Raw genomic sequence first — 27,963 nt, 5'->3', positions numbered from 1 at the left:
ATAACAATAATATTAATGAAGAGAGTCACGAATTTTCACTTTATCCTCTCAATAATACTACAAAGAATGTATATGGAATATGTGTTATTATCCACTGGCAAAGAGTTTAATAATTTCCTGCAACAAATTTCAATTAGTAGGCAGAAAAGTAGAAAGAAGAAAAAAGTAAATACATATATAGTAGTATATATACATTTATATATAGTATTTCTACACACACACACACACACACACAAAAATATATCACCCACTGGGGCAGCTCTTCTATCACTTAGTGACTTCCTCATAAAAGCCAACCTGTATAAATTCCTTTAAGTTTGTCTTTGCCACAAAAAGAATCTCCTGAACTTAATAGGTCCAAAATGTGTATTTGTTGAGTCATACTTTTGCTTCTTTGGGAGTAACTTTTTTCGTTAAGTATTTCTTACTTGAATGAATTAGTCAAAAATTGTTTGGTCTAAATATGTAAAAAGATTTACCCATACAAATGTCCTGTGATTTCATACAAATATATCTTGATTGTTAAGTTTAAGCTTATGTGTAAGGAAATGTCAGGGGCACCAGAATGGCCCTGTTACTCAAGCTGAGTTTCCTGCATTTCATGCCTACTGCTAAATGACACCAATCAAAATGACATTTTTTAAATCTGCAACTTATTTTATTATGTATTCATTAATTTAAATATGTTTTTGATTATTTCTCTCACCAAAGAATGGAGGCTGGAGGCAAAAGACCCTGTACACATGCAATAAGACAGTGAGTGTAGATGTGGAAGGACAGAAAGAACAGCCATTATATCAGTAAAGCCTCTGTCCAGAAAGTAGAAAATCCTCTTGGTTATTTCAACATCTTGACATTTACAATGTGACTCAATTCTGACCAATAAGACATGATTTAAAACTCTAAAGGGGCTTCTGAAGAAAATTGTGTCTGCCACTCCCACCCCTGTATAAGAGAGAGAGAGAAAACGAAAGAGAGACAGAGATGCAAAAGGATGTCCCCAGCACTCCTCAGCCTTTTTCCTCACTTGGACATAATTTTCTGTAACTAAGTTATGAAATGCTGCTGTCAACATGGAACCATGTAGAGGTAGAGAGAGCCAAGAGACCCTGGCATCATTGAGGCCATGTACATGCCCTGAACAGTCTACCTGCAGCTATCTCTGGTGATGTGAGAAAAATACATTATTTGTAATTAAGCCACTTTTATAGTCAAGAATTCTGTTATTGTCATCAAACATATCCCAACTCTTTTGAAGATAAACTGAGTAATATATAACCCAGTCCTTTAAAATTATTTTGATTTATTTTGTTGTCAAATACAAGTTAAAGAAATATCTTCCTTTCTCTCTTCTCTCCTGGCATGTATAATACGAAATGTAATATAAATTATATCGTTTATATATGTAATATAAATTATATCATTTATATATGTAATATAAATTGTATATATTTTTATATGTAATATAAATTATATATATTTATATATGTAATATATATAATACACAATCAACTCATTTTTGTTTTGCAAATACTCTGTTAGTCATTGCATTAGAAGCTGGAGATAATAAAGGGGAGAAGGAAAATGATGAAGATGATGATGATAAGAGAAAATACAAGCAGGCATAAAATGGGTAGGGACTTTTAGAGTATAGATATTTAGAGAAAAAATTCCAAGAGATTAATTTCAGAAATGTAGCACAGAACAGCACATACTTATCTTCCTAGAATGGGAACCGCCATTACCAAGTCCACCCCTACTTAATGGATTTCCCATCAGCATCTCACCTTTCCTAAACATAAGCAGACAGTCAAGAATAAAGATGCAGCAGAGAAAAGCTTAAATATCAAAGGCAGAGCCTAAGTAAACACAAAAAGAAAAAACTCAAAGGCACAGTTTATAAGAAAAAAAGTCAGAAAATTACCAATATTGTACCTATGAAAAACGATTAAGAAGATACAGAGAAGATCATTATAAAACAAATTTAAAGAGTTTATGAGAATTCAAAATATAATAGGAGAAATGAGAAACTTTCAAGAATTTTTGGAAGGTAAAGTTAAAGAAATCTAGAAAACTGATTGTAGAGGCACAAAAACGTAAATATTAGACTTAAAAAAAATACCCAAAAGGCAAAAAACACCAAATATACTATTGAAAGAGATCCAACATTAGAATGCAAGAAAATTCATCAAAACAAAGATCAGCAAATGAAATCGTTAAAAAAAAAAAAAGCCAGAAAATTAATTCAAGGAATGTCTAAGACCTGAAGGTCATGAATTTTCAGACTGAAAGAGATCAATGAATGCTCACACCAATGAATGGATAGCAACATAAGTCAAGATAGTCATCATGAAATTTTATAGCACTTGATTCAAAGAAAATCAAATTATTGACTTTCAGAGATGGAGGAAGTCACACATAAAGATAAGAAATAGTAATGATTCTGACGTTCATATGCCACACTGAAAGCTAGAAATTCAACAAACCTTCAGATATCCAAAGGAAAAGTCATATTTGCAGACAAAGACTCTAATAATTAACCTGTTGTGCATCCTTTTTCAGAAAGATATTAGGGGATGTGCTCAACCAAAAAGAGGGAAGAGATCAAAACAAAAACACCAAATAGAGGAAAGAGGAGATTTTTAAATGAGCACAGAATTGAAGGGTCTCACATGGATTATCAAGAAGGCCAAAGCCAAAAGGGTGACCCTTGAGATGCCTGAAAAAGACCCAATGCAGTCAGCACAGAAGTTTGGGAGGGAATTTTTTTTTTTTTTTTCTAAAAGGAGAAACTGATCACGACCACAGTGTGGTAGAGCATATTAGGAAAAGATCTAGATAACTGAAGGGGAGTTGACATAAGTATGCAAACAATAGACAAGAAAATAAGAAAACGCTCCACAGGTTTAGAAAGGTATCATGCATATTGCATGCCTCAGTGGTGAGTGATAGTTACATGTTCATAATAAAAACAATGAACATTTTCTAATCCAAAATTGTACGATTATTATAGTGGACGGTGTGGAAGAGGAAAGTGCATGTGTTATAACTGGGGAGGTTCCAACATCCATAGTGGAAACTTAACAGATTGATTTGAATTAGGAAGAATGAGGAAGATAGACGGAGAGAGAAATAGTGAGATGGAGACAGAGAGAGAGAGAAAGAGAGAGAGAGAGATACACGGAGAGAGAAAGGTAGTGACATAAGTACATGTTTTGCAAATACAGGAGAATACACCAAAACAATCATAAAAGAAGGGGGTTCCTATAAGGGATGAGATGTGGAGAAGGAGAGGCAGTGCCAACTGTGTTCTGAACAAGACTTGAGGTATCATTCATCACTTTAAATTATTTGTACAAATAGTTTTAATACAAATACAAAAACATAAAATATTATATTTAAATTATATTTTAAAAGGTAAAAAAAAAAAAAAAGATACTGACTCTCATCGCACCTGACAATATAATTGCTTTTCAGTGAAAGGAAAAGTTATTCTTTTTACACAAAAATAAAAAGAAAAATATGGAGGCATAAGTAAAAATCTGTAGAAGAAATTTTTAGAACATATTTTTTAGGTGATACACCCTTATATTCATTCCATCATGGGGCTGAATTTCTTATCTCTTGAATTTTTAATGGTCATCTAGTGCTGAAAAGTAATTGAGGTATTAATGGAGCTTCAGTCTTATAACTTCTGCAGCATGAACAGGCCAATGTGTGAGCCAATGAAAGATGTTCCCTGGGCACTCAGTTTCAGAAAATAAGTGAAAAAGAGCCTGAATGAGAACTCCAGGAGGTACAGTGCAATAGGGAAAGTATTATGTATTTTATTTCAGGGAAATGGTCATTTCATCCAGAAATATTTCTCTTTCCTTCTCTTTCTCTCTCTGCTTTCATTTCTCTCCTTCTTCCTTCCCCACTCTGTCTCTGTCTCTTTCTTTTTCTCTGTGCCCTCCACCCAATATATATAAAGTATTTGAGTCTCTAGTATGCTTAAGTTGGTAAATTGTTGAGCTCAGCAAACCTGTGTTAAGAAGTGTTGAAATATTTATCCTCAAATTGGTTTAGCTTGTAAGCAATAAGAGCAGATGAATGGTTCCTGGAATGTGTAGTACATCATTACAGGACTTACCCATGCATCATTTATTGCTGGTAGATCCTTTATATTGTACTCTCATGAAGGCAGAAAGAGGTATTGAAGGAGAAAGCTACCAAATAGTACTTCCAGATGGACAGAATGTCCCTGCCAAGGGATAGACAAAGGCCTAAGGACACAAGACTCTATCATTTATAGTTTTACTTCTGCACTTAAAGTGAGCAGCTTTATAAAGATGTTAAAAGTCCACAAGCCTTTTTATTAGCACTTTCTGCACCCCATTATTTCATCAGTAATGTTCAGTGTGTTCTACTTGTTCTGGTAAAGTGTTGTCTCTTTAATTTCTAGGTATTTTAGAATAGGAGTCATGTGGGATAAAAATATAATTGGTTTAGAAAATTCAAAACTATAATCTTCTGCCTGAAGTTGAATTTAAATGTGATATTCCAAGTAAAACATCATGACCCCCAACTAAAAAAAAAAAAAAAAAAAAATTGATGCTGCTGACATGTTACAAATGTTTGAGATTTCCCACATGTGGGGAAGGGAGATGGGTAGGAATTTCTGGGAGGAAATGTGAACTATAAAATATTAATACCATAAGGTAACCAACACCTCTGAGATTCTTTCATTAACATTTATTAACATGAATATAATTTGTAATGGAATGTGTAATGAAAAGAGCATAACATCAGCAAAGACAAGACCAAATATTCATCTTTGATTCTTCTCTTCCTATCATTAAGATCCTGAGAAAATAATTTGGTTTTTGTGAAATTTGTGTTACCTAATCTTTAAAATAATAATAAATCTGTGTAGGGATTATACTCAATAGAAAAGTAGAAATGCTGATATAATTTGGTTGTGTCGTCAGCCAAATCATCTTGAATTGTAATCTCCATAATCCCCACATGTCTAGGGACGTGATTGGATCATAGGAGCAGTTCCCTCATGCTGTTCTCATGATAGTGAGTTCTCATGAGATCTGATGGTTTTCTAAGGGGCTCTTCCCCCTTCACTACTCACTCTTCTCTCTCCTGCTGCCATGTGAAAAAGGTCCTTGCTTGCCCTTCGCTTTCTGCCATGATTGTAAGTTTCCTGATGCAGTCCTAGCCAGGTTGAACCGTGAGTCAGTTAAACCTCTTTCCTTCATAAATTACCCAAGTCTAGGGCAGTTCTTTATAGCAATGTGAAAACGGACTAATACAGATGCAATATCCACATTTGGAAACTATGACATAATCCACCAGTATTAGTTACTATTAATATATTTTATTCCACAAGGGAAAATGAAGAAGGTAAGTTTAAAGCATTGTCTGTGACTGGCAGTAGCAAAAGAAAGAAAGTTGATGGAGCCTTCCAAAGAAAAGAGACAGGCCCCCAGTTTCAAATCCAACGGCAGCAGCTAGAAGGTTACTAAAGATCAATATTGAAAAATTCACAAATTTATCTGTGATCATCATTAGAATCCTTCTGTTTTTCAAAAGGGTAAATAGGTGTCTTTCTAAGGTGTCTTTCTAGATATCTATCATTCTAAGATGATAGATATCTAGAGACCAGAGGAAGAGTCACCAAGTAAAGGAAGAGCGATATAGAGGACCAAACATGTTATTTGAATTTAGGAGACTCTCTCTAGATTTTGACAGTATGTCAGGTACTGTTTGTGGTGACTCATCTATTAAGATGCCAATTGCTAAGAAAATGAGGGCTAAGTCTCAACCAATGGTTAGGACTACATTTCAGAAGTCCATTCCTGTGGAATGGAAATTAGGGCAAGATTCCTGGAATTGGTGGTCAATTATTACCTGTGGAAGAAGTCTAGACAGAAAAACTGAGATAACATGAACTAAAGTTGAATAAAGTGGCTATGAAGTTCAGGTGAAGGAGATGGTGAGGAGTGAGGAAATCTGTGAATGGAGGGATTGTCTACACCGAGGTTAGGCTTCGATATTATCAATACGTGAGCCCACCAGTTGCTGATGGTGTACTTACTGATGTCCTGCAACAGTGGGAAAGTTCAAGCAACAATGCCAATTAAAAATATACGGAAAGAAAGGGAAATTATAAAGGAAATTCGTGCCTGAATTTATATGGCAAAAGGGCAGTGATATTGAACCATTTTTCAGGGAATCTGGGTATGTGTATATTTGATCATCTAGCTAGCTCTCAATGTGTTCCTACTAACAAAGCAATAACTGTTGTCTACTCTATTTTTTTCTGAATAGACCAAGTTTCCTGTATGAGTACATTAGTAATTGTGAGGAAATGGGCATAAGCTAAAAACTAAAATTCTAATTCCACCTTTTTCAGCCTCATCTATTTTAAAGAAAGATTTGTGATAACAAATATGTTTCACCAACATGAAATGACTCTTTCTTATTTGTCTTGATAATTATTTCAACACAGAAAACTTTTCATTTAGATTTTTTCAGTAAACAACAGTGGCCTACCTCAGTAATTCTGGTAGTTTTTTTCATAAGTAAGTTTTATCTAAATTCCTTTTATCACACACACACACACAAATGTGTAAGTGAGTGTGTGAAATTTTAGTATTTTATTTATATGTAATTTATAAGGTAGACAACATACTCTGCATGCTAAAGTTTAAAAAAAAAGTGTGATTAATTTCACATTAGCATTAGTGATGTGCATTAAAACCAGAAAAGAAGTTTAGGAAACACAAATTTTAAAGTACAGGAAAAGGTGGGCAAGAGTTTTATGTTGTTTTTCATTTTAGATGTGTTTTTAAAAATTCATTGTGAAGAATGTGTTTGCATCTCTAATGGTTTCATACTGCATAATTGAATCATTCTCTAATTATTGATCAATAAGTTAAGCAAATAATAATTGAAATTGAATATTTGGATGAATTAACCTAGTTCATTAAAATAGATCAGTCATTTCCATCAAAATAGTTAATCTGGAAGCCCTTAAATAAATGCATTATGGAAAGTAAGCTTTCTTTTTCAAATCAGAAGACCATCATATATCCTTCAGTGTTAAAACCTGGATTTTTCTTTTTTCCCTGAGGTGGTTTCTCCATAGCCTGGGTAAATTCGATCACCGATCACATCTATCTGAGGCCCAGTCACTATTTATGCAATCAAAGAACTGGAATTTAACCTAATAGACAAGATATTTTTTACTGGAGGGTACACAATAATTGGCACTCAATAACTGACCAGAGATGAAATTATAAATCACATTTTTTTACTTTATCAGAGGAGAGTCCATTTTACAGGAACTTGTGGGATAACAGGGGTTTGATTATTTTTATTCTTCATTTTGTGGTATGCATTGACTGTTGGAGTGTAAAGCGTGCAAAACTTTAATAATATTTTAGTGTGACTTGATATTTATGTTATGTTAACCCAACACAAAGAACTACAGTTCACACTGATGCTTTAAGAGTACAAGGTTCAAATTCTAGAGGGCTGAATTTAGTGTTTATGTGATTAATAATATTCAGTACAAATGTAGAATATACATTTCAGTATATTCAGTACAAATGTAGAAGAAATAAAGTCAATACAGTAAATGATTTCTACTTAACTTGCATATTAGAAAAAAAATTTCTGAAAACCCAATTTTATTCTAGACCCAGATAGTAGTTACTGATATAATGATAATTAGGCTATAATATATCTACAGTTTTAACACATTGGAACATGGTGATATAAGTAACCTGGATAGAGACCATTTTATTTTAATTTTGCTTTTATGAATTAGTGAAACAAAAAACATATTTGGGGGTATTTCTTCCTGTTTTTTTTTTTTTTTTCCACCTCCCACCTTCCTCATATAATCACTTAGAAGCAATGGAGCTCACACATATGATAATTGGTGTCTGCTTAATTGTTCTGTTAGAATCTATCTTTTTCACCAGTATATCTACTTATCTTACAATTGAATGACATAAACTCTTAGAATCTATATAATTCATTTTAATCTCACAGCCACAGATTTTATGTACAAAGGCATTTTTGAATCTTCAATAGTTTAGAATTTCATAAGGTTCAATTCAAACGAGAAACAAAAATAACTACAAATTCAAAGTTTTGGAAATGGCTTTGAATATATTTGGATTTTAGCTAAAATGACTTTTAGAACATAAGCAGAAGACAACAACCATGTTTGCATACACAGTTACTTAACGTCCTCTCTGACCCTTCAACCCTATATGAATTCCTTGGTTTCGCCTCATGGTCATGTCATAGCAATTCTAAATATTCTTCTCTGCCCTAAGAATAAAAATATTTAAAATTTTTCTCTCTTTCAAATTATAAAAGAATATTCTCTAAAATGTAAATATGAAGAATTTCTGTTCCCAGAAGGCAAACTCATGCCAGCATTATGAGTTTATCATCATTAGCAGAAAAACTAGATTGGTATACGTGAATACATCATCTTTCATGTATATACTTATAGGGTTCATGACTTTAATATTGGGAAAAGTATGAAAATAGCCCAAAAGAGAAAATTAATTTTTTAACTGATGAAATATAGATAGATAAGAAAACTGATCAAACGAAAAACAGAAAAAAATCATATAAGAAGGCTATATTTCTTGTGCCTCAACTCCACGTAGATGCTCTGAAAAATAAATTTGTGACTACATGACTATACACATATCTACATAAAGGAATATGAAATCAATTAATTTTTAATATTCTAACATGGTTTTAAACAGTTAAACTATGCTTACCTAAGGTCAAAACTTTAATTTGTTTCTAGGCACTAAATAAAAGCAGTAACTAATAATGATACTCCAAGATTACTTTTGGATATGGAAGAGTGGGAAAGTGGAAAGCAGAGATAATATGTCTCCTTTTATTTACTGTACACTATAAATCAGTTCTTTGGGGTGATTTTTTGCTAATAAGCTATTGCTGGCCAGTTGATACGATAGATTCCTGTATATTCCACAGTGGCCAGGTCTATGCAAACCTACCCTGAAGTCCAAGGAGGCTGAGGGGCCAGAAAAAGAGGCTGACATATTCAGTTTCTCAGACATAAACCTTCAATAGGGACTTACGAACAAAAGCCGTGTCTGTATCCAGGGCTACAATGAGACCAGATGGTGGATCCCCATGATCCCCACCCCACTACCCCCAGACCCAGGGCTTATATATAATAGGGAAAGAGTGATTCAGAAGGGATGTGTAAGACAACAGAAATATGATAACATCAAGATTGTTTGACCTAAGGGCAGGATTTATGGTAAATACGTGCTCTTACATAAAGAAAAACAGATAAACTGGAAATCATAGAGGCCGTCTCAGAACTGAGGTTACTCAGAAGTCAACATGGTGGATTAACATCTGAGAGAGACTTGTCTTGGCTTCCATGCTGTGAGTGGGTTATGAAAACTAGGATATGTTCTACCTTGTGGACTTCATTGCATACCTCCCTTAGGAACCTACAGAAAGAAGGGGGCTGCACCTAGAAGTCTAAAGTTCTTCAGTTATAGGTATAGGACAATGGGAGGCTATTGAAGTTCTGCAAGTGGCATTAAAAAAAAAAAAAAGTTCTGCAAGTAGAAAACATTAACGTATCACTAACTAATCTTTAAGATGAAACTTTTCTGTTAATAATGTACTGTCCTGGGTGAGTAGTGGTAAAAATTCATCATCTATGAGGATAATTAGAATATTAAAGTCCACAGTCAGAACTTGGCATTTTGTAAATACAGTTAAAGAGATATTCACCATGAGAACTCAGGGTTTGAAATATATTCCTCCACTAACCTTAAAGTACTGTGCAAGAAAGGAGTTAAGATATACCACCTCTTGGACAAAGACATGTCTTATGGAAAGTAAACTTGGAAAAGATAAAACAATGGAATCGTCCTACATGTTATAGTTCAGCCTTTGCAAAAGCAGACAGGTGAGAAAAAATCTATTTCAAAGAATGTATGATAAGTAAAGTATTAATCAAAACTACAAATGAATTAAATAAAACTACTGTTAAGAAAATAAATAGGTAACATCATTTCTGAAAAAAAGAAAATAGAGTGCCTTATTCATGCCTTTAGTAGTTTGAAATATTAAAGACATCAAACATTAAATGAAATGATAAATAACATAATAAATAGCATCTTTACTCTTATTATTTTAACCTTGCATATCTGTTGCTAATACATATATATACACACATATGTGTGTGTGTGTGTATCACTGAGAGTCTATTTTATTCCATTCAGTGTGACACTAATCTATAATTTTGATTATACAAACTGTTTTGGCCAGGCTCAGTGGCTCACACCTGCAATCCCAGCACTTTGGGAGGTCAAGTTGGGCGGATCATGAGGTCAAGAAATTGAGACCATCCTGGCTAACATAGTGAAACCCTGTCTCTACTAAAAATACAAAGAAATTAGCCGGGCGTAGTGGTGCGCACCTGTAGTCCCAGCTACTGGAGAGGCTGAGGCAGGAGAATCGCTTGAACCCTGGAGGAGGAGGTTGCAGTGAGCCAAGATCGCACCACTGCACTCCCAGCCTGGCGACAGAAAGAGACTCCATCTCAATGAAAAACAAACAAACAAACTGTATTTTACCACCCTGGCATTAAAACAGTGCTACCACCTTGTTTTTTCCTTCTTGGAGTTCCCAATTACATAGTTAAAAATAAACCACACCAAATTAGCCTGCTCAGTTCCTGTAGCTTAGTAGTTCTCAAAGTGTTATCTCTGGAAAAGTAGTGTCAGCACCACTTAAGAACTCATTAGAAGTACCAGTTTTCATCTTCACTTGACACCTACTGAATCAGAAACCCCAAGGATAGAATCCAGGAACAAGATCCCTGAGCAATTTTGATGCTGTGTGATCTGTTCTGATAGTGTGAGAATCGCTGCTGCAGGTCAGTATCACAGGTCCTTAACTGTCAAAACTAAAATGGCTCCTTCACTTTTAAATGAATCGCCAGCGTCATTGTGTGAATGTCTCAAACCGCTAGACACCTCTTTCCTTCCTCAACATTCTGTTCAAATCTTTTCTGCTCATTGCTTCACACTAATTCTGAAAAATGAAACCATGCTACTCTATTTATGCCCATTTATATTTGGATGTTACCCTTGTAAAAATTATTCACATTTACATCTGAAGCCCATGGAGACATACAATAGTTTCATACGGAGTGCTCATCCTTGAATGTTAGACTTTTTTTATTTCTTCAACTTTTAAGTTCAGGAGCACACGGGCAGTATGTCCAGGTGTGTTACGTAGGTCAACATATACCATGGTAGTTTGCGGCACAGATCATCCCATCACCTAGGTATTAAGCCCAGCATCCTTTAGCTATTTTTCCTGATGCTGTTCTTGCCCACATCCCCCAATCCCAATAGGCCCAAGTGCGTGTTGTTCCCCTTCATGTTCCATGTGCTCTCATCATTCAGCTCCCACTTATAAGTGAGAACATACAGTGTTTGTTTTTCTATTCCTGCATTAGTTTTCTGAAGATAATGGCTTCCAGCTCCATCCATGTCCCTGCAAAGGACATGATCTTGTTCCTTTTATGGCTGCATAGTATTCCATGGTGTATATGTACCACATTTTCTTTATCCAGTCTATCACTGATGGGCATTTGGGTTGATTCCATGTCTTTACTATTGTCAGCAGTGCTGCAATGAACATACACATGCATGTGTATTTATCATAGAATGATTTTTATTCCTTTGGGTATATACCCAGTAATGAGATTACTGGGTCAAATGTTATTTCTGGCTGAATTAATTTACATTCTCACCTAAAGCATTTCTTTTTCTCTGCAACCTCATCAACATCTGTTGTTTTTTGACTTTTTAATAATTGCCATTCTGACTGACTTGACATGGTATCTCATTGTGGTTTTGATTTGCATTTTTCTAATGATCATGGATATTGAGCTTTTTTCATATGTTCGTTAGCCTCACATGTATCTTCTTTTGAGAACTGTCTGTTCATGTCTTTTACCCACTTTTTTTTTCTTGTATTTTTTTTTCGGTTCCTTGTAGATTCTAGATATTAGACCTTTGTCTTACAGATTGCAAAATTTTTCCCTCATTCTGTAGGTTGCTTGTTCACTACGATGATAATTTCTTTTGCTGTGCAGAAGCTCTTTAATTAGATCCAATTCGTCAGTTTTTCCTTTTGTTGCAATTGTTTTTGGCATTTTCATCAGGAAATCTTTGCTGATGACAATGTCCAGAATAGTATTGCCCAGATTTTCTTCTAGGGTTTTTATGGTTTTGCATTTTATATTTATGTTTGTAACCCATTTTGAGTTAATTTTTGTATAAGATATAAGGAATGGGTTCAGTTTCAAAATTCTGTATGTAGCTAGTGAGTTCTCCCAGCACCATTTATTAAATAGGGAATTCGTTTTTCCCCATTGCTTGTTTTTGTTAGATTTGGAATGGTAGACATTTTAACATCATTACATGTTTCAATTATTCCGTAATTATATTATGGGCCAGATGTAAACAACCTCCTCAGTCATACATACTGCTTGTTGTCAGTTCAAGACACATATTAATATAAGGAAATGTTTTTCAAATCAAGTAATTCAGTAATACTTCAAGGAATGTAAGATAAATGTGGTGCCGTCATCTTAGATACTATTAAACCTAAAATTTTGAAGGAGACAGAGGAGGCACTACAGTTAAAATAAAGCAGACACAAATATATACTCTCAGGGATGTCAAAGGTTTTATAAATTTTTGAGGAAAATACAAGCCTTTCTAGAAATATCGGAACAGGGCTGTGGGTTTAGACTCTTCTCTCTCATCAAGTGTAATTAAATGGAAAAGTCCTTAGAAGTCCTCATGGCGCTGACTAGATGTTCTTCAAGGCCTCTTTTAATTCAGGCCATAGAATTTCATTTTACAGAAGCTTTGGCTTTGTTGAATGGCTAGAAGGGACTTAAGAGAAAAGATGCCATAAAGAATTTAGCACTTAAGAACAGGAGTTGAGAGTGAGACTTCACTGAAATATCTCTTTCGTTGGAGTACATTAAGATCTATATTGTGTGTTCTCTTCCCACAGAAGAAGTACTTTATGGAGATCTCAGAAGACTCCTCCAAGGAGGAAGGTATGGAAATGCTTTTATCATGATTTTTTCTTTGAATTCTATTTTGTAAAGTGCGGCAAAACAAAGCAGGAAAAAAATTGCAATGAATATTCAAACAGAAAACTAAAATGAGGAGAAAAAAGAAAGCAAATAGATCCCAAGCTCTACTCTGCTGTTGACCCAAATAGTTCACCTTTTCTAAAATGTAGGTAGTACTCTGTGGCCAATTACTTTGGTGTTCATTCTTGACAAAGGTAGCTTAGTGATAAGCCATGGATTTTCTGAATAGCAAAAGGTGCTCAGGATTACAGCTGCTGGCTGTCTCTCTTTTAAACAGTTATAATTTAACCCGGGAACTAGGTGCTAATAAATAGGCATCTAATTTTCAATCAGCTAATGAGCCAGTAACTTGTTTTATTTGCCTTGAAATGAACTGAGTGTAAACAATTAGGGCCAAGGTGTGACCTGTCTCAGGACCTTAAAAAAATATATAAAGCAAGACTTAGAGACTTAGAATGATTCTATAACTCTATTGCTGAGTATTTTTACACTTACAAACTGAGAAAAGGTTCAGGAACTTCTGTATATGGTAATAAAGGACTACTCAGAAAGCATTTAATTAAAGGTGCCGTTTCTGTTTTCTATTACTGCAGTAACAAATTACCACAATCATAGATGCTCAAAAATCACATTTATTATCATATAATTCTGGAGGGTGGAAGTCTAATATAGGTATCAGTGGGCTAAAATTAAGATATTGACAGGACTGCATTTCTGTCAGGAGGTTTTAGGGGAAAATCGATTTCCTTATCTTTTTCAATTTTAAGTTGCCCACATTCCTTGGCTCATGATTTTTTCCTTGATCCTTAAGGCCAGCAATGATGTCTCTCTCTCTCTCTTTTTCTCTCTCTCTCATCATCATCATTCTTTGAGATTACATTTCTTCTGACTGTCCTCTTCTGCCTCCATATTTAAGGACCTTTGTAATAATATTGGACACATCTGAATAACGCAGGATAATCTCCCCGTCAGAAGCTCCCTACCCTTATTCAGTTAGAAAGTCCCTTTAACCATCTAATGTAGCATATTTACAGATTTCACGGATTAGTATATTGATGTCTTTGGGGGATTCCTTGCCTTTTTCAAAGGTATTACAAGTGGATGATATTGTCTCTTAATGTACGTTGCCTATATAGTAATTAGAGAAATTTTAGGAAGGCAAGTTTATCAATTGTTTCAAGTGCACACACACTTACTGAGCGTCTAGTGGGAGGTTGGGGTTACGGTCACTGTTGGATATCAAATGATGAATGAAATATGGCCGATGATACCCTGTCTTACCTGGCCTTCTTTTAGAAAGAGACAGACATAACAATAGTAAATTTGATGATGTATAATATAAATAGCAGAGTGTTCTGATTCATAACAAGAGGTAATTTAGACTTGGGCTTAAAGTAGAGCCTCTGAGGATGTTATGTTTAAACTGGGAAAAGTGCTTGTGGTAGGAGGAGAAAATGTGAATTTCCTATATTGATAATGAGTGTTTGTGTCTGAGGAAATGAAAGCTAACTCAGATTACTATTGGAGTTGGTGTAAAGAGAGAAAAAGTGGTGGGAGGTAGGATTAATAGGTTGTTCTGTTGCAGATCTTGAATTGCATTGTAAATCAAAGAACGATATTGAAGAATTTTAAGAAGGAGCAAGGTAGGAACTGATGTATTTTCTTAAAAAATACACTGAAAATGGATAAGAAATACAACATTAGGAGATAATTTAATTAATGCAGGTGAGAGAAAAATGAGGATTTAGGTAAGCAGGGTATCAGTAGAGATGTAAAGACATAAAGACTTTTCTGGTTTGTTTTTGAAAATAGCATGGAGAAAATTTAGTGATTTAGAAAATAGGGTCAGAGTTTACTCTCAAATGTATGATTTTAACCACTAAGTGGCCAAACATTTAATATACTAAAATCGAGTGACTTTATTTTCCCATTTATGGATTCTGGATGACCTTAGAGCAAATATTTACGATTTTGAGAAGTCACAGACTGTCTTAGTTTGTTAGGCTGCTATAACGAAATACCAGGCTGGGTAATTTGTAAACAACAGACATTTCATGTCTCACATTTCTGGAAACTGGAAATCCAACATCAAGGCTACAGCAGATTCAGTGTCTGGTTAGAGCTGGCTCCTCATAGACGGCAGCTTCCTTGTGTCCTGACATAAGATCAAAAGAGATGAAACACTGTGTCCTCACATCCTAGAGGCCCCACCTCTTAATACTATTGCTTTGGGGATTAAGTTTCAGCATTAATCTTGGAAGAGCACAAACATTCAATTCATAGCAGAATTCAAGTTGAAAAATTTATAGAAAACATTTTGCATACAGTTTTGAGGGTTAACAATTCCTCTTAACACTGTTTGTTTCACCTACAAGATTAAAAACTGTCTTATGGATCTTCAGCAACTCCACCTCTTTTTCTCTAAGCTAAACTTTTACACGATATACTTAAGTTATTCTGTGTTCAAAAACTTTATCTTATTAAAACATACTCCTCTAATTCTATTGTTCAGCATCTTAGAACTATGTTGTATCCCAGATAAGCATGTGTCTTCATATATTGTGTTTTTAAGGACTTTTTCCTTTATACCTTGTCCCTTCCCATGACATTTCTACCCATTCAAAACCTACCTCTAATAGTCCTTTATCTACGAAGACTTATTTTAATCTTGTGAGTTATCATTAAGGATTCCCTTGTTTTGGCTTATTAAGGTGTTTGTGATTCTGGGTGCCTCTCCAAATAGAAGATAGGTTCACTGAGTACAAGAATACAGTCTAGTACCTTTGATTCTCCATTACAACCAGCACAAAATAAACCTTAATACATATTAAATATAACGATCAAATTGATTTCTCACGTTTCCATAGATGATAGTAGACCTTCCACAAAAATATATTTGTTAAGTAGGATATTCACTTAATAGATTGCAAAGAGTGGTATTCTCTGTTAATAAAGAGACATCATTTAGCTTCAGATATAAATCATTTTAAAGGGGTCTTCAGTGGAGACAGATGACCTCATGGAAGTGTGTCCAGTTGCACTAAGAACTAAGAGCTTGCATCAGGCATCCAGAATTTAACAAACCTGCTTGAAATCATGACAATTTGTCAGTATATACAGTATATTTTGACTTGAATTTAAAGTCTGATGATTAACTTCGAAATTTCCTATAAATTATCTTATTATCTATAGTACCAAGACTAAACTACTAAATTATGCCATGAAGGCATAATATATATGTAGATACTAGTCTTTTTAAATCATTTATTGCCTTAAAATCCTCACAATTTATTACAGAAATTCAAAATTTATCAAAAGCTTAGTGATGATCCACTTCGACTTAATAAATAGTAAACATATTTTTTCATCCTTATTATTTTCTTAGTAACATTCTCTTTATTTTAAGAATACAGTATATAACACATAACAAAATATGTGTTCATTGACTGTTTATGTTATTGGTAAGGCTTCTGGTCAACAGTAGTCTATTAGTTATTAAGTTTTTGGTGAGACAAATTATATGTATGTAGATTTTTGACTCTCCAGGGAGTCAGTGCTTCTAACCCCTGTGTTGTTCAAGGGTCAAACGTATCTATTTTTTAAACACATCTAATACGCTTCATAAATTTACATTCATTTTTCTTCAACTGGTAAAAACATAGTCTCATTTCTTCAATATATATTTAATAATGACTAATACATCTATTAAGGCCTGAGATTAAAAAGAAAACTGTCCCCACCTCTCACTATGTGGATTATGAAATGCACTAAAGCAATAACAAGGCTTGCCCATTTTCTATCCTGGAATAAGTGATAGTTCTTTGACTTGAGCACAGACTGCTGTTTGCTAACCACATGCTCTCTTTTTACTGCTTTAAAATGTCTCTTTGACCTTCAACTATATGTCTCTTGTCAAATAGTACATTCCTTTAATTATTCAAGCTCATAAGAAAAGTTAAGGAACCCGTATGTTGTGGTTCCTCTGTCCCGTCCCCCGAGTTAACAGCACACTTGTAATTGCTAATGAGAGTCAAGTTCTTTATAATAATAATAATAATTATTATTATTATTAATTATTATTATTTTTTTTTGAGACACTGTCTCACTCTGTTGCCCAGGCTGGAAGTCAGTAGCACAATCTTGGCTCACTTCAAACTCCGCCTCCTGGGTTCAAGCAATGTTCCTGCCTCAGCCTCCTGAGGACTACAGGCCAGCGCCACCATGCCCAGCTAATTTTTGTACTTCTAGTAGAGATGTGGTTTCACCATGTTGGCAAGGCTGGTCTTAAACTCCTGACCTCAGGTGGCCCACCCACTTCAGCCTCCCAAAGATCAAGCTCTTTGTTATTATGGTTCAAGATCCAATCAAGCAGAAGAAAAGCCTGCTGCACACACCCATCAGGTCCACACCAGAGGATTCTGGCTTCACTGTGGCTGATACGAGCTTAGGGGGATGTATTGTAAATTTATCAGTGTTTCAGAGAGTCCCTGGGAGGCTGGAGAAGTCAACTCCGATGGATAAAAAACAATCAAGCTCTGAAGAACAAAAGAGCAACAGAACAGTCTATCTAGACTCCAGCTTCCTGGCTGCTGCGAAGAATAAGCTCTGAAGAATGGAGTCTCGTGGCATTCACAATACAAAATCCCAGATATTGTAACTCCTCTGAAGGTGTGGAGGAGGAAGATCCAGTTGCTGTGACACTCTCCACCAGGAAAGCATGCCAACCAAGTAAAGGCAACTTCCCCAAAGGAGATCAAGATTCTTAGGAGGAAGGTGATGTGCTGGACAGCAAAAGAAATGACATACTACTGCTTAATGTAATGAAAGACATGATATATAACATTTACTCTTGATCCTTAAAATATAGTTTTATGCTTTCCCGTGCCCTCCTATTGTAATTAGTCCATAATCCAAGAATTGCAGTAGAGAGAGGGAAAGACAGAGTGTGTGTGGTGTGCGTGTGTGTGTGTGTGTGTGTGTCTTTACCCAAAGAATGAGGGGAAAGAAAAGAACAATTTGTGATTAAGCATCTGCATAAACTGCCCATATATACCAAAGAAGTTCAGAGAAGAGGGTCATCAAAACAGGAAAGAAGGAAGCATCTTATAAATAGAAAACATATACCAAAACACATAGACTACACTCTAAACTATGTCGCACATTATCAATATGACTGTCTTTGTTAATGACAAATCAATTTACTTTGTTTTTAGCTGCAGGTCCTATATCTTTTGAATAGGGATATCAATCTAAACTAACTCATGGGTTTAAGTTATGTAATATACAATCTTCTCAACACAGTATCTGACATACAACAAGTGCTCAAAAATATGTGCTGCTATTCTTAATTTTAAGCATTGTGTATCATTATTAGTAGTAGTATTATGGTTTAGGTAGAGAAGTTCAAATTCAGCAAAAGTTTCTTAATGGCTGACTCTAAAATAGCCCCAAAATAATCCACTGAGTGCACCACTGCACTGATGGTAATTGGTACTGTGGGAAATTGCAAACAGGAAACCTAAAGCTTATTATGGTGTGTTGTTTCTCAGTGCTGAACATTAAAAATGCTGAGCTCTCTAATCTGGAATAAAGACAATTTGACCTCCAATTTTTATTGCAATCTTTGTTACAGCTGCTCAAAATATCTTCTCCATAGCAGCCACACAAAGAAATGTTCTTCTGTTTGTAGTTAGGCTGGAATAGATAGCATTAATTCTCAGCCAACAAATTTCATGTTTTGTGAGTTGTTGCCAAATGTATTCAGATCCAATGCTTCAAATTAAGAAACTGGAAAAGGAATTTAGTAGAGAATAAGAATGGCACCTTCTCTCTGTTAGTTCTTTGGAATGCCACAGTTCACTTTAATGAGAAAAAAAGCTTATTTTGATGAAAACCAAGAGAAATTTCATAGTAACAGTTAAATACAACTTCCATTGTATTTGGAATGGGAGTGTCAAAGGAAGATTTAAAATAATATCTTTGTGAAAAAGATTATTATTTTGGAAGCAATTATAAACTGATTTATTTTTTCTTAAGAAAAATTCCTTGATCTTGAAATGTTTTTAACATGTCGTGATCTTCACTGACCCCTTAACTTTGTCTGGAAAAGATCTCCAGTTACCAAGATTTCTGTTAGCCCAAATTTTCTCTGCAATGTTGAATATTTTATTAAGTACGTACTGAGTGCAGTGCTTGGAGTAAGAGGAGGGTGCACATAAATGATATAAAAAAGTTAATCCACATTCTGTTCTTAAAAATGACTTCTGAATACTGTGAAGCATTTTCCAGTTTTCCAGGTTAAGAATTCATGTGATTCATAGGCATCTTTCAGTTCATTACAAATCAGTAACACACACACACACACACACACACAAAACATGTTTTCTTTAGTTCTGTATATTAAAATAAAATAGTGGGGGTTTTGTCTATAATAAATCATGACAATTTAAAATGCATTTTGCTTCAGTTAATTGCTTGGCAAACTTAATTGAGGAAGTTATATTGTAGGTAGCATTATTTTCCTGGAAACTATTCTCAATGGTTTTTCTTATATTGTTTCACCTTCCTAAAAACACGCCTAATTGAAAATTAAGTTGTATGTCTCTTTGAAATTAAAAATGTGTTTTGTAGAAAACTTCAATATCGATTTTGTTTCTCTTTTATCCACTATTATTCACCTTTAAAATTACAAATATCTTTCTATTTTTATTGAACATTATTCAACAAGCGAAGCAAAGATGGGAAGGGACTGTTTTTGATTATAGATAATGCAAAGAATCAAAGAATGTGTGGACTTTAATTTCCTATAGATAAGAGCTTTGTCATAAAAACCAGCTCCTGTGTTGCCAATATGATGGTAATAAGTTTGAGTTCTAAAAGGGTAATTTGCAATTTATGTTTATTCTAAAAATGTAATTTTGATTAAAATTTTTAGGAACATTACCCTTCCTACAATAAGAATCTTTTTAAGGATGTTTATTGGTGTTTCTCAAGAGATGGTGGTAATAAAGCTTTTTCAGATACTTTTGAAATATCAAGACTAAAATATTTCTATATTATTTTCTTCTGAGATTTATTTCTGACATTCTAGATTGCTGTTGAGATTCCAAAGTCCAAAAATTGTTGTGTCCACACAGCACCCCTAAATCAGAGCAAAAGTTAAGCACCAGCAAAAACCTGTTGTTTAGTGTCTATGGCAACACAGATGAGGGAAAAGTCCAATGTGTGAATGATTCGACATTGACTTATAAGGAGGCAGAAGGTTGTAGCATGTAAATTAATTATATCTACCACATTATTTTACCTTTATCAATACTTTTATAAAGAAAGTATTTTCTCGCTATTGTAGAAAGGTATACAATAAGATCATAATGCTTTTTATTCTAAAGTTGTTTTATATGTTTTTAAAATGTTAACATTTTATTAAACTTCTCTCATGATTTTTTAATTAAAAAAACTGTGATGTAATATAATATATTAAAGAGAGCACAGCGAATAGAGTAACACATATGCAGGAATCCTGCTTTATTTCTTATCAGATGAGTGGCCTTGAGGACACCTGTTAGCCCATTCTAAATCTCTGTATTCTCCACACTAACCAATACTTAGAATTGTGGGGATTCATTGACATAAAGGCTATAAAGCATCTAGCAGAGAACACATAATAATCTCTACAAAATGTTAGGTGATGTTCTCCTTGCTCCATATTGCAAGAAGGCAAATCGAAGTATTGTTTTTTGCCAGCTTTAAGTTAGAGGAGATACAGTTGTGAACCATATAGCAACTCAGGTCAATCCTCTATGGAACCAAAAGCAATTCTATCTGGGGACAAGATGATAATATATAAAAATATACATACAATCAACTTTTATCTAAGTAATCTTTACCAAATAAGAGAATTTCCAAACAAATGTCTTGGTTGGATAATAGTTTTTTTTTTTTTTAATATATTAAAAAACACTATGAGAATGTTTTCCTTGTTTTGTCTTATCACATTTGAGGTCTCAGTTTTCCCATTCTTGGTCTCTGATGAAACCTGAAAGACTAGAAATAAAAAATGGATACTCAAAATACTTCCTGTGGACCAACAGCATCGTATCACCTGTCAGCTTATTGCGAATGCTTATCTTCAGCCGCAATCCCAAATCCACTAAATCAGAATTTCTAGAGGGAGATCCCAGAAGTCAGTTTTTCAATAAATGTTTGTTATACCTGCAAAGGTCTAAGAACCACTGGTCTAATTAATAGCTTTTTAAAATAAACGCTTGTTTAAAAAATGCACTAACAAGAGTACTTAGACTGACACCAAAGGAGTAAACCATGAATGAAAATATTAATACATTGTCTTCAACAAAATAAAAAATATTTTGCTCCATGAAAGCCCATGTGAAGAAGACGAAAAGACAAGCTACACATTGGGAGAAAATGTTAGGAAAAAGACTAGTATCTAAGAAATCTCAGAATTCAACATATAAACACCTGAAAATTGACAGAATACTGAACAGACCTTTCACCAAGGTGATAAACAGATGAAAAGCACACTCATGGAAATATGTTGAATATCATTAACTACAAGGGATATGTACCTAAAAAAAACCCAGTGACATCATTACACACATTTAAAATGACTTAAATTAAAAAAAAATAGTGATACCACCAAATGCTGGCAAGGATGAGGAAAAACTGATTCATTCACATCTTCTTGATGGGAATGTAAAATGGTACAGCCACTCTGGAAGTTCGGCAATTTCTTATAATAGGAAACACTCAATTACCATGAGACTCAGTAACTGAACTCTTTGAGGTTTATCCCAGATGAAAGAAAACTATGTTTACATAAATACATGGACAAAGATGCCCATAGCAGCTTAATTTGGAATAAGCAAAAACTGGAAACAACCCTGATGTCCTTCAGCAGGTGAACTATTCAAGAAACTGTGGTACAGTATTCCATGTAAGACCACTAAGCAATATAAAGAGAAATTACTGATAGTTTGATACAGGTAACAATTTAGATTAAATTCTAGAGAGTTACGTTGAGTGAAAGAAAGTTACTCCCAAAGGATATATACTGCAGGATTCCATTTATATGAAATTCCTTAGATGACATTTTAGATATAAAGGATTGATTAGTGATGCTATATGAGGAATCCTGGTGTTGGAATTGTCCATAACTTGACTTGGTAGTGAATTCATGAACCTCCAAATATGATAAAATTGTGTAGAACTGAATACGTATATACACATACAAATGAATACAAGTAAAGCTGGGTAAATCTGAATAGGATCATTGGATTGTGTCAATGCCAACATCATGGTTATGTCTGGTGTGTGTATCTCTCTGTGTGAATCTATAACTGTCTTAATAATTCAATTAAAAACATCAAAAGTCCTCCTTATTACTCCTTAATTATCTCTAAGGCTTCTTCTTAACTTTGCCATAAAAATTACATCAACATAAATGGTATATAGATTGTGTTTTAGGCATCTCATCAATTTACTGAATTTTCCTTCATGTTTCTCTGGTAATGACTGTGACATAATTGATCATAGAGAAATAAAAATTTATCAAATCCCTTTATGTAAGTCAAACATTTAGATGAACTGTGAATCTTTTCAGATAATACCATAGTACTCGACATTCATAGCTGCAGAATCATTATGGAAATGCTCACCTTAAATTGTGGTGGAACACATCTAATGTAATTTCAAGTTGATTAGTTCTAGTGATTGAGGCAGCCCTTCTGGATCAGTGTCTGTAAAACCATTAAGTAGATAAACCATGTTCAGCTGTTGAGCATAAATCATAAAGATAAGAATTTAATGTTGTACATAGAAAAATGATTCTTAGATTCCAGAACAGAACTATTAACCTACATTTCCCTAGTATTTTGTGAATTTGTATTTTCATGTTATTGCATTTTTTGCTCATAATAGCATTAAAACTGGTATCAATGAATAATTCCTTTATAAATACATAAGCTGAACATTCATCACATCTAAAAATTACTAAGAAAAAATCACTAAGAAAATAAGAAAACAGTGATCAAAAAATCAAAGTATATCCTTTATATTTGAAAGATGCCTGTTTTTCTCTATTAATCAATCACTCAGAAACTGCAAAAAGGTGGAAGGTAGTTTAAATATTGGAGTAAAATACTCAGACATATTTTGTCTTTCTTTTATATATTTTATATTTTCTTATTTTTTCAATGATAATTTTCTTGTTTTTCATCCAAACTTGCTAAAAATAATAATTTCCAAGTGTAGGTGGATTAAAAATTGATTCTGAATTTTAAAAGAACACATAATATTGAAATCTAAGGAACACAATTCTTCACAGTGTTGGTAGAAGTGGCTGAGACATCATTTAGCCATCTCATAAATCAATATTTTTTCAGATCCAATGAGACTTAAAAGTTCATTTTTTTAACCAACCCAAACTGATTTCTTCTATTTTCTGGCTAATGTTAAGTATAATTTTGATGTCAGTCAATATTTTGTCTTCAGAATGATTTTGCTTGGTCTGCTATTGCATGAAACTCAAAGGTCACAAAAGCCACGGATCCTGAAGCATGATAAAAGGCAGAAGAAGAATGCTATGTTTCCACTTAAAATTTCTTTTCTGCTGATTTTAAAAGTGCTAGATCCCCGGAAGACATACTGTCTCAAAGAATAAATGGTTCACGTGTTTTCCTTGACATCATGACTACTTAATCCTTTTGCCTTGCATATGGATCAGATAAGAGGATGCAAGATTGGTGATTGATTTTATGTTTTGTTAATTGGCACAAATTATCACTTGGATATTCAGCAGACAAAACAGATGATACATGACTCAACAAATAAACTAAAAAGGCGCTGTACAAATGCCAAAACATTTTATAATATTTGAGATGTTGAATTCAGCTTGTGACAAAATATTTGCTATAAAAATCTTTCATCAATATTGTGAGATAGGACATTATGATAGATTTCTTGCTAAAAAAAGGGTGATATATACAAATACATGTTTTGGAATGATGAAGATTTATGAATAAAAAATAGTTACTGGCAACTTCATACTATTTTCAGTGATATTATCTTCAGTACAAATGGTGACTGTCAGTCCCACTGAGAGGTTGAGACTGAGTTTAGCTCACTTTTTCCTTAAAAATCATGAAGGGTATGAGGAGAGTCATGTAAATTATGTCCAATTGAAAACTGAGCTGTCAGAGAGGATATAACACTTAAAGTTCTCTGTAAGATGACTCCTTATCTTAAAAGATAATTTCAATAATCATATGGTGATACATTTTATATTTTATTCATAAAAAATTCCAGTTTCATCTAAATGTACAGCAGAATCTTTATCCTAGTATTTTAAAACTCTTAAGAGAGAACTTTAGGGCTTTTGGGTTGATGTTTAGTTTAAAAAAAAAAAAAGAACCAGTGAGATGAATTTATTGGAGCAGTTTTCTCATAATCACTTGGCTCCAGAAGGACTGAAGTTAATGCATGCTATGTGAAATGTGACGTTCTCTTGGTTATGGACCAAAGAGGCTATAAAGATAAACTGGAGTTCATCATATCGAAGATGGTGTTTACATTTTTTCATCTCTGTACTGAATTTAGGCTCGGCTTCTTGGGATACTTTTAGTGCTCTCTCTGGACTGAAAAAGTATCTGACTGAGCTATCCACATGCCATTTCTCTATCCTTTCCTAAAATGCAGGGCATCAATCAAGCCCACAAGATTGACCTTAGACAAGTCATCAGCAAACCTAACGGCGTATTTTACTTACTCCTGAAGTACCCTCCCCACTGAAGGATTGTATGATAATCTCACCAATATCCATTTGATCTCTATCTCATTGTAGCAAAGGTACCATATTAGGATATGGATACAAACATCAGGGGTGAATTCTAAGAGACAGACTCTGCACTTCAGCAGCCATGTTTAAGCCAAGTAGGGCGTAATATTCTTCAGTTACAGTAAATGTTTTTGAACCTAATCCTAGTTAAAGACATCTAAGAGAGTGTCCTGGGGATTTTGTTTCCTTCTTTATGTGAAAAAGCCACATGATGAGATGACCTCTTGTCCAGTTACTTTTGTGCAGAGATGGAGCTCCCAGAATTGTTGCAACCATTTTGCTTAATAAGAAAGCAAATCAGACTTAATGAGAATCAAAATAAACTACAGAAAAAGGAGATGGCGTTACTAAACTGGATCAACCCCAAAGCCTTCCCTACCTCTGGACTTACCATTACCAAAACAATCCCTTTTTGTTTAAAATATTTGTGTTTAGTAGTCTGTTACCTATAGCCAAAGTCCTTCCAATGTACAGTCCTCTCTGCCCATTCTTCAAAATTCAACTAAGTTAGACCACTTTATAATAATCACTGATGTTTATGGAGCTTTTACTAGATACCAGATGCTGTGTTCTGCACTGTATTTTGCATGGATTTACTAATTAATCCTCTTAACTTTGTGAAAGCATTCTATTATTATATTCTAAAATTTTTAAGTCCACAGAAAGATTAAGTAACTTACCCAAGATTCTAATAAATAGTAGGAAGAATAAGCATAACCTAGCAATATTACTCCGGAAGTCTCATTCTCAACCATGACATAGCGTTGCCTCATCATATGCTAACATTCACATCAGCGCTCTATGCACTCTTCTGTTAGGATTGTTTTACATTTGTTGTCTTAACTGCGCAATTACTACCTGATATGAAATAATTCTCAGCTAACCTATTTTATAGCTATTATTTTATATTTGTATGTTTTCCTTTTTGATCGATTTTCTTTGGAATGGAAACTGGTTTACAGTACTCTCGCATTTTATAATATTCTGCAAACACAGGAAATCCAGTGTACATAGCAATATTGACACAATTTCAAAATCGTACAAAGTTCAGCAATAATAAATATAGTCATCACATTGCAATATACTTGAAATATGGGTTATTAGGACAACTACCTTCCCTCCTACCTCTCTTCATTCTGTTGCTGAACACTCCTTTACTTCCCCTACACAACTGAGAATCATAAGATAGGAATTCTTCAACATCCTTATCTCACCACACTTTCAACTAAATTACATCACCCTAATGTGTGCTCTCATTAATTTTGTATAAGGCATCTTTTTCTCTCATTACTCTGCTTCTCATCTCCTCTTAAGTGCCAGATGATTTGGGTTCACTGGCTCTTTTGATTTTTTTCCACTTACACATATATAATAGACACTTCAAAATTTTATAAATATATAAAGTACAAGTGTTATGATTTACGAATATAATGTAAAATAATTAAATCAAGCTAGTTACCATATTCATTATCTCAAATGTTTAACATTATTTGTGCTGAGAACATAAGGAATTTACTCTCCTAGCAACACAAAGACAGTTTTCAATGTACAATTTTTCAGTTTTAAGATGAGTTTATCAGGACATAACTCAATTATAAGTTGAAGAGCTCCTTACAATTTTCAATGAGTTAACAATATCGATTGAATGTCTATCACTTCCACACAATTGTAAAGTCTAAAAATTGTAAATCAAACCTTCATAAGTAAGGGAGCATCTACTGTGCTGCCCTCATTTAAAATCATTAAAATAATTTAAAAATATTCCCTCCTTTTCAATTTTTTGAAAGAGTTTGAAAAGAAAAAGCAGGTATTAGTTTTTCTTTCAATGGTTGATAAAATTCAGTCATAAAATCGTTAGGTCCTGGACTTTTCTTTAATGGGAGACTTTTCATTACTTAATCAAAATTCTTGCTCTTTATTGGTTGGCTCAAATTTGCTATTCAGTTTTGGTAGGTTGTATGGGTCAAGAAATTTATTTATTTCTTCTCAGTTGCAATGTGTCCTCATTCATTTCTGATGTAAACAAAATATAAAAATATAAAAACCTTTAGCTAAACTAAGAAAAAGACAGAAGGCTCAAATTATTTGCTTAACTTTTCCAAAAAATAACTTTTTTAAAATTTTTTGAATTTTTTAATTGTTTTTCTCTATGTGTAATCTGATCTTTATTATCTCCTACTTTCAGCTATATTTTGGCTTATTTTTTTCTTTTTCTAGTTATTTTCTTATTCATTTAATCACTCTGTTCTTTTTATTAGAGAATTTAATCCATTTATATTTAGTCACTAATGATATTTCTCTTCCATACTTTGTTTTCTATTTCATAGTTATATTATTTCATAATTTGTTTTCCTGTAAAATTTATTTTAGCTATATTTATTACCAATAGTTTTAACTTTTCACCCTTGTACTATAAATAAACTTACCTTATACAATATTATTATAGTACTAGGATATTCTTAACATGGCTCAGTTTTACTTATATCCTTGAGTTTTGGACATTTGTGTGTTTCGTGTTACTAATTAGCAGCTTTTTTTTCTTTTTTCAGTTTAAAAAACTCTCTACTTTGTCAAAGATTAGATGATTGTAGGTGTGTGGCTTTATTTCAGGGTTCTCTAACCTGTTCCATTGGCATATATGTCTGTTTTTGTACCACTACCATACTGTTTCACTTACTGTGGCCCTTTAGTATATTTGAAGTTAAGTAGTGTGTCAACTTTGTCAAAGACCAGATGGTTATAGATATGTGGCTTTGTTTCTGGGTTCTCCATTTTTTTACCATTGGTTCTCATGTTTGTTTTTGTACCACTGCCATGCTGTTTTGCTTACTGTAGCCTTGAGTATAGGTTGAAGTCAGGTAATGTGACATTTCTAGCTTTGCTGTTTTGCTTAGGATTGCTTTGGTAGACT

This window comes from Theropithecus gelada, chromosome 7b (genome assembly GCF_003255815.1).
Source record: "Theropithecus gelada isolate Dixy chromosome 7b, Tgel_1.0, whole genome shotgun sequence".
NCBI classification, from domain to species: domain Eukaryota; kingdom Metazoa; phylum Chordata; class Mammalia; order Primates; family Cercopithecidae; genus Theropithecus; species Theropithecus gelada.
Note: the sequence above shows the minus strand (reverse complement) of the source record.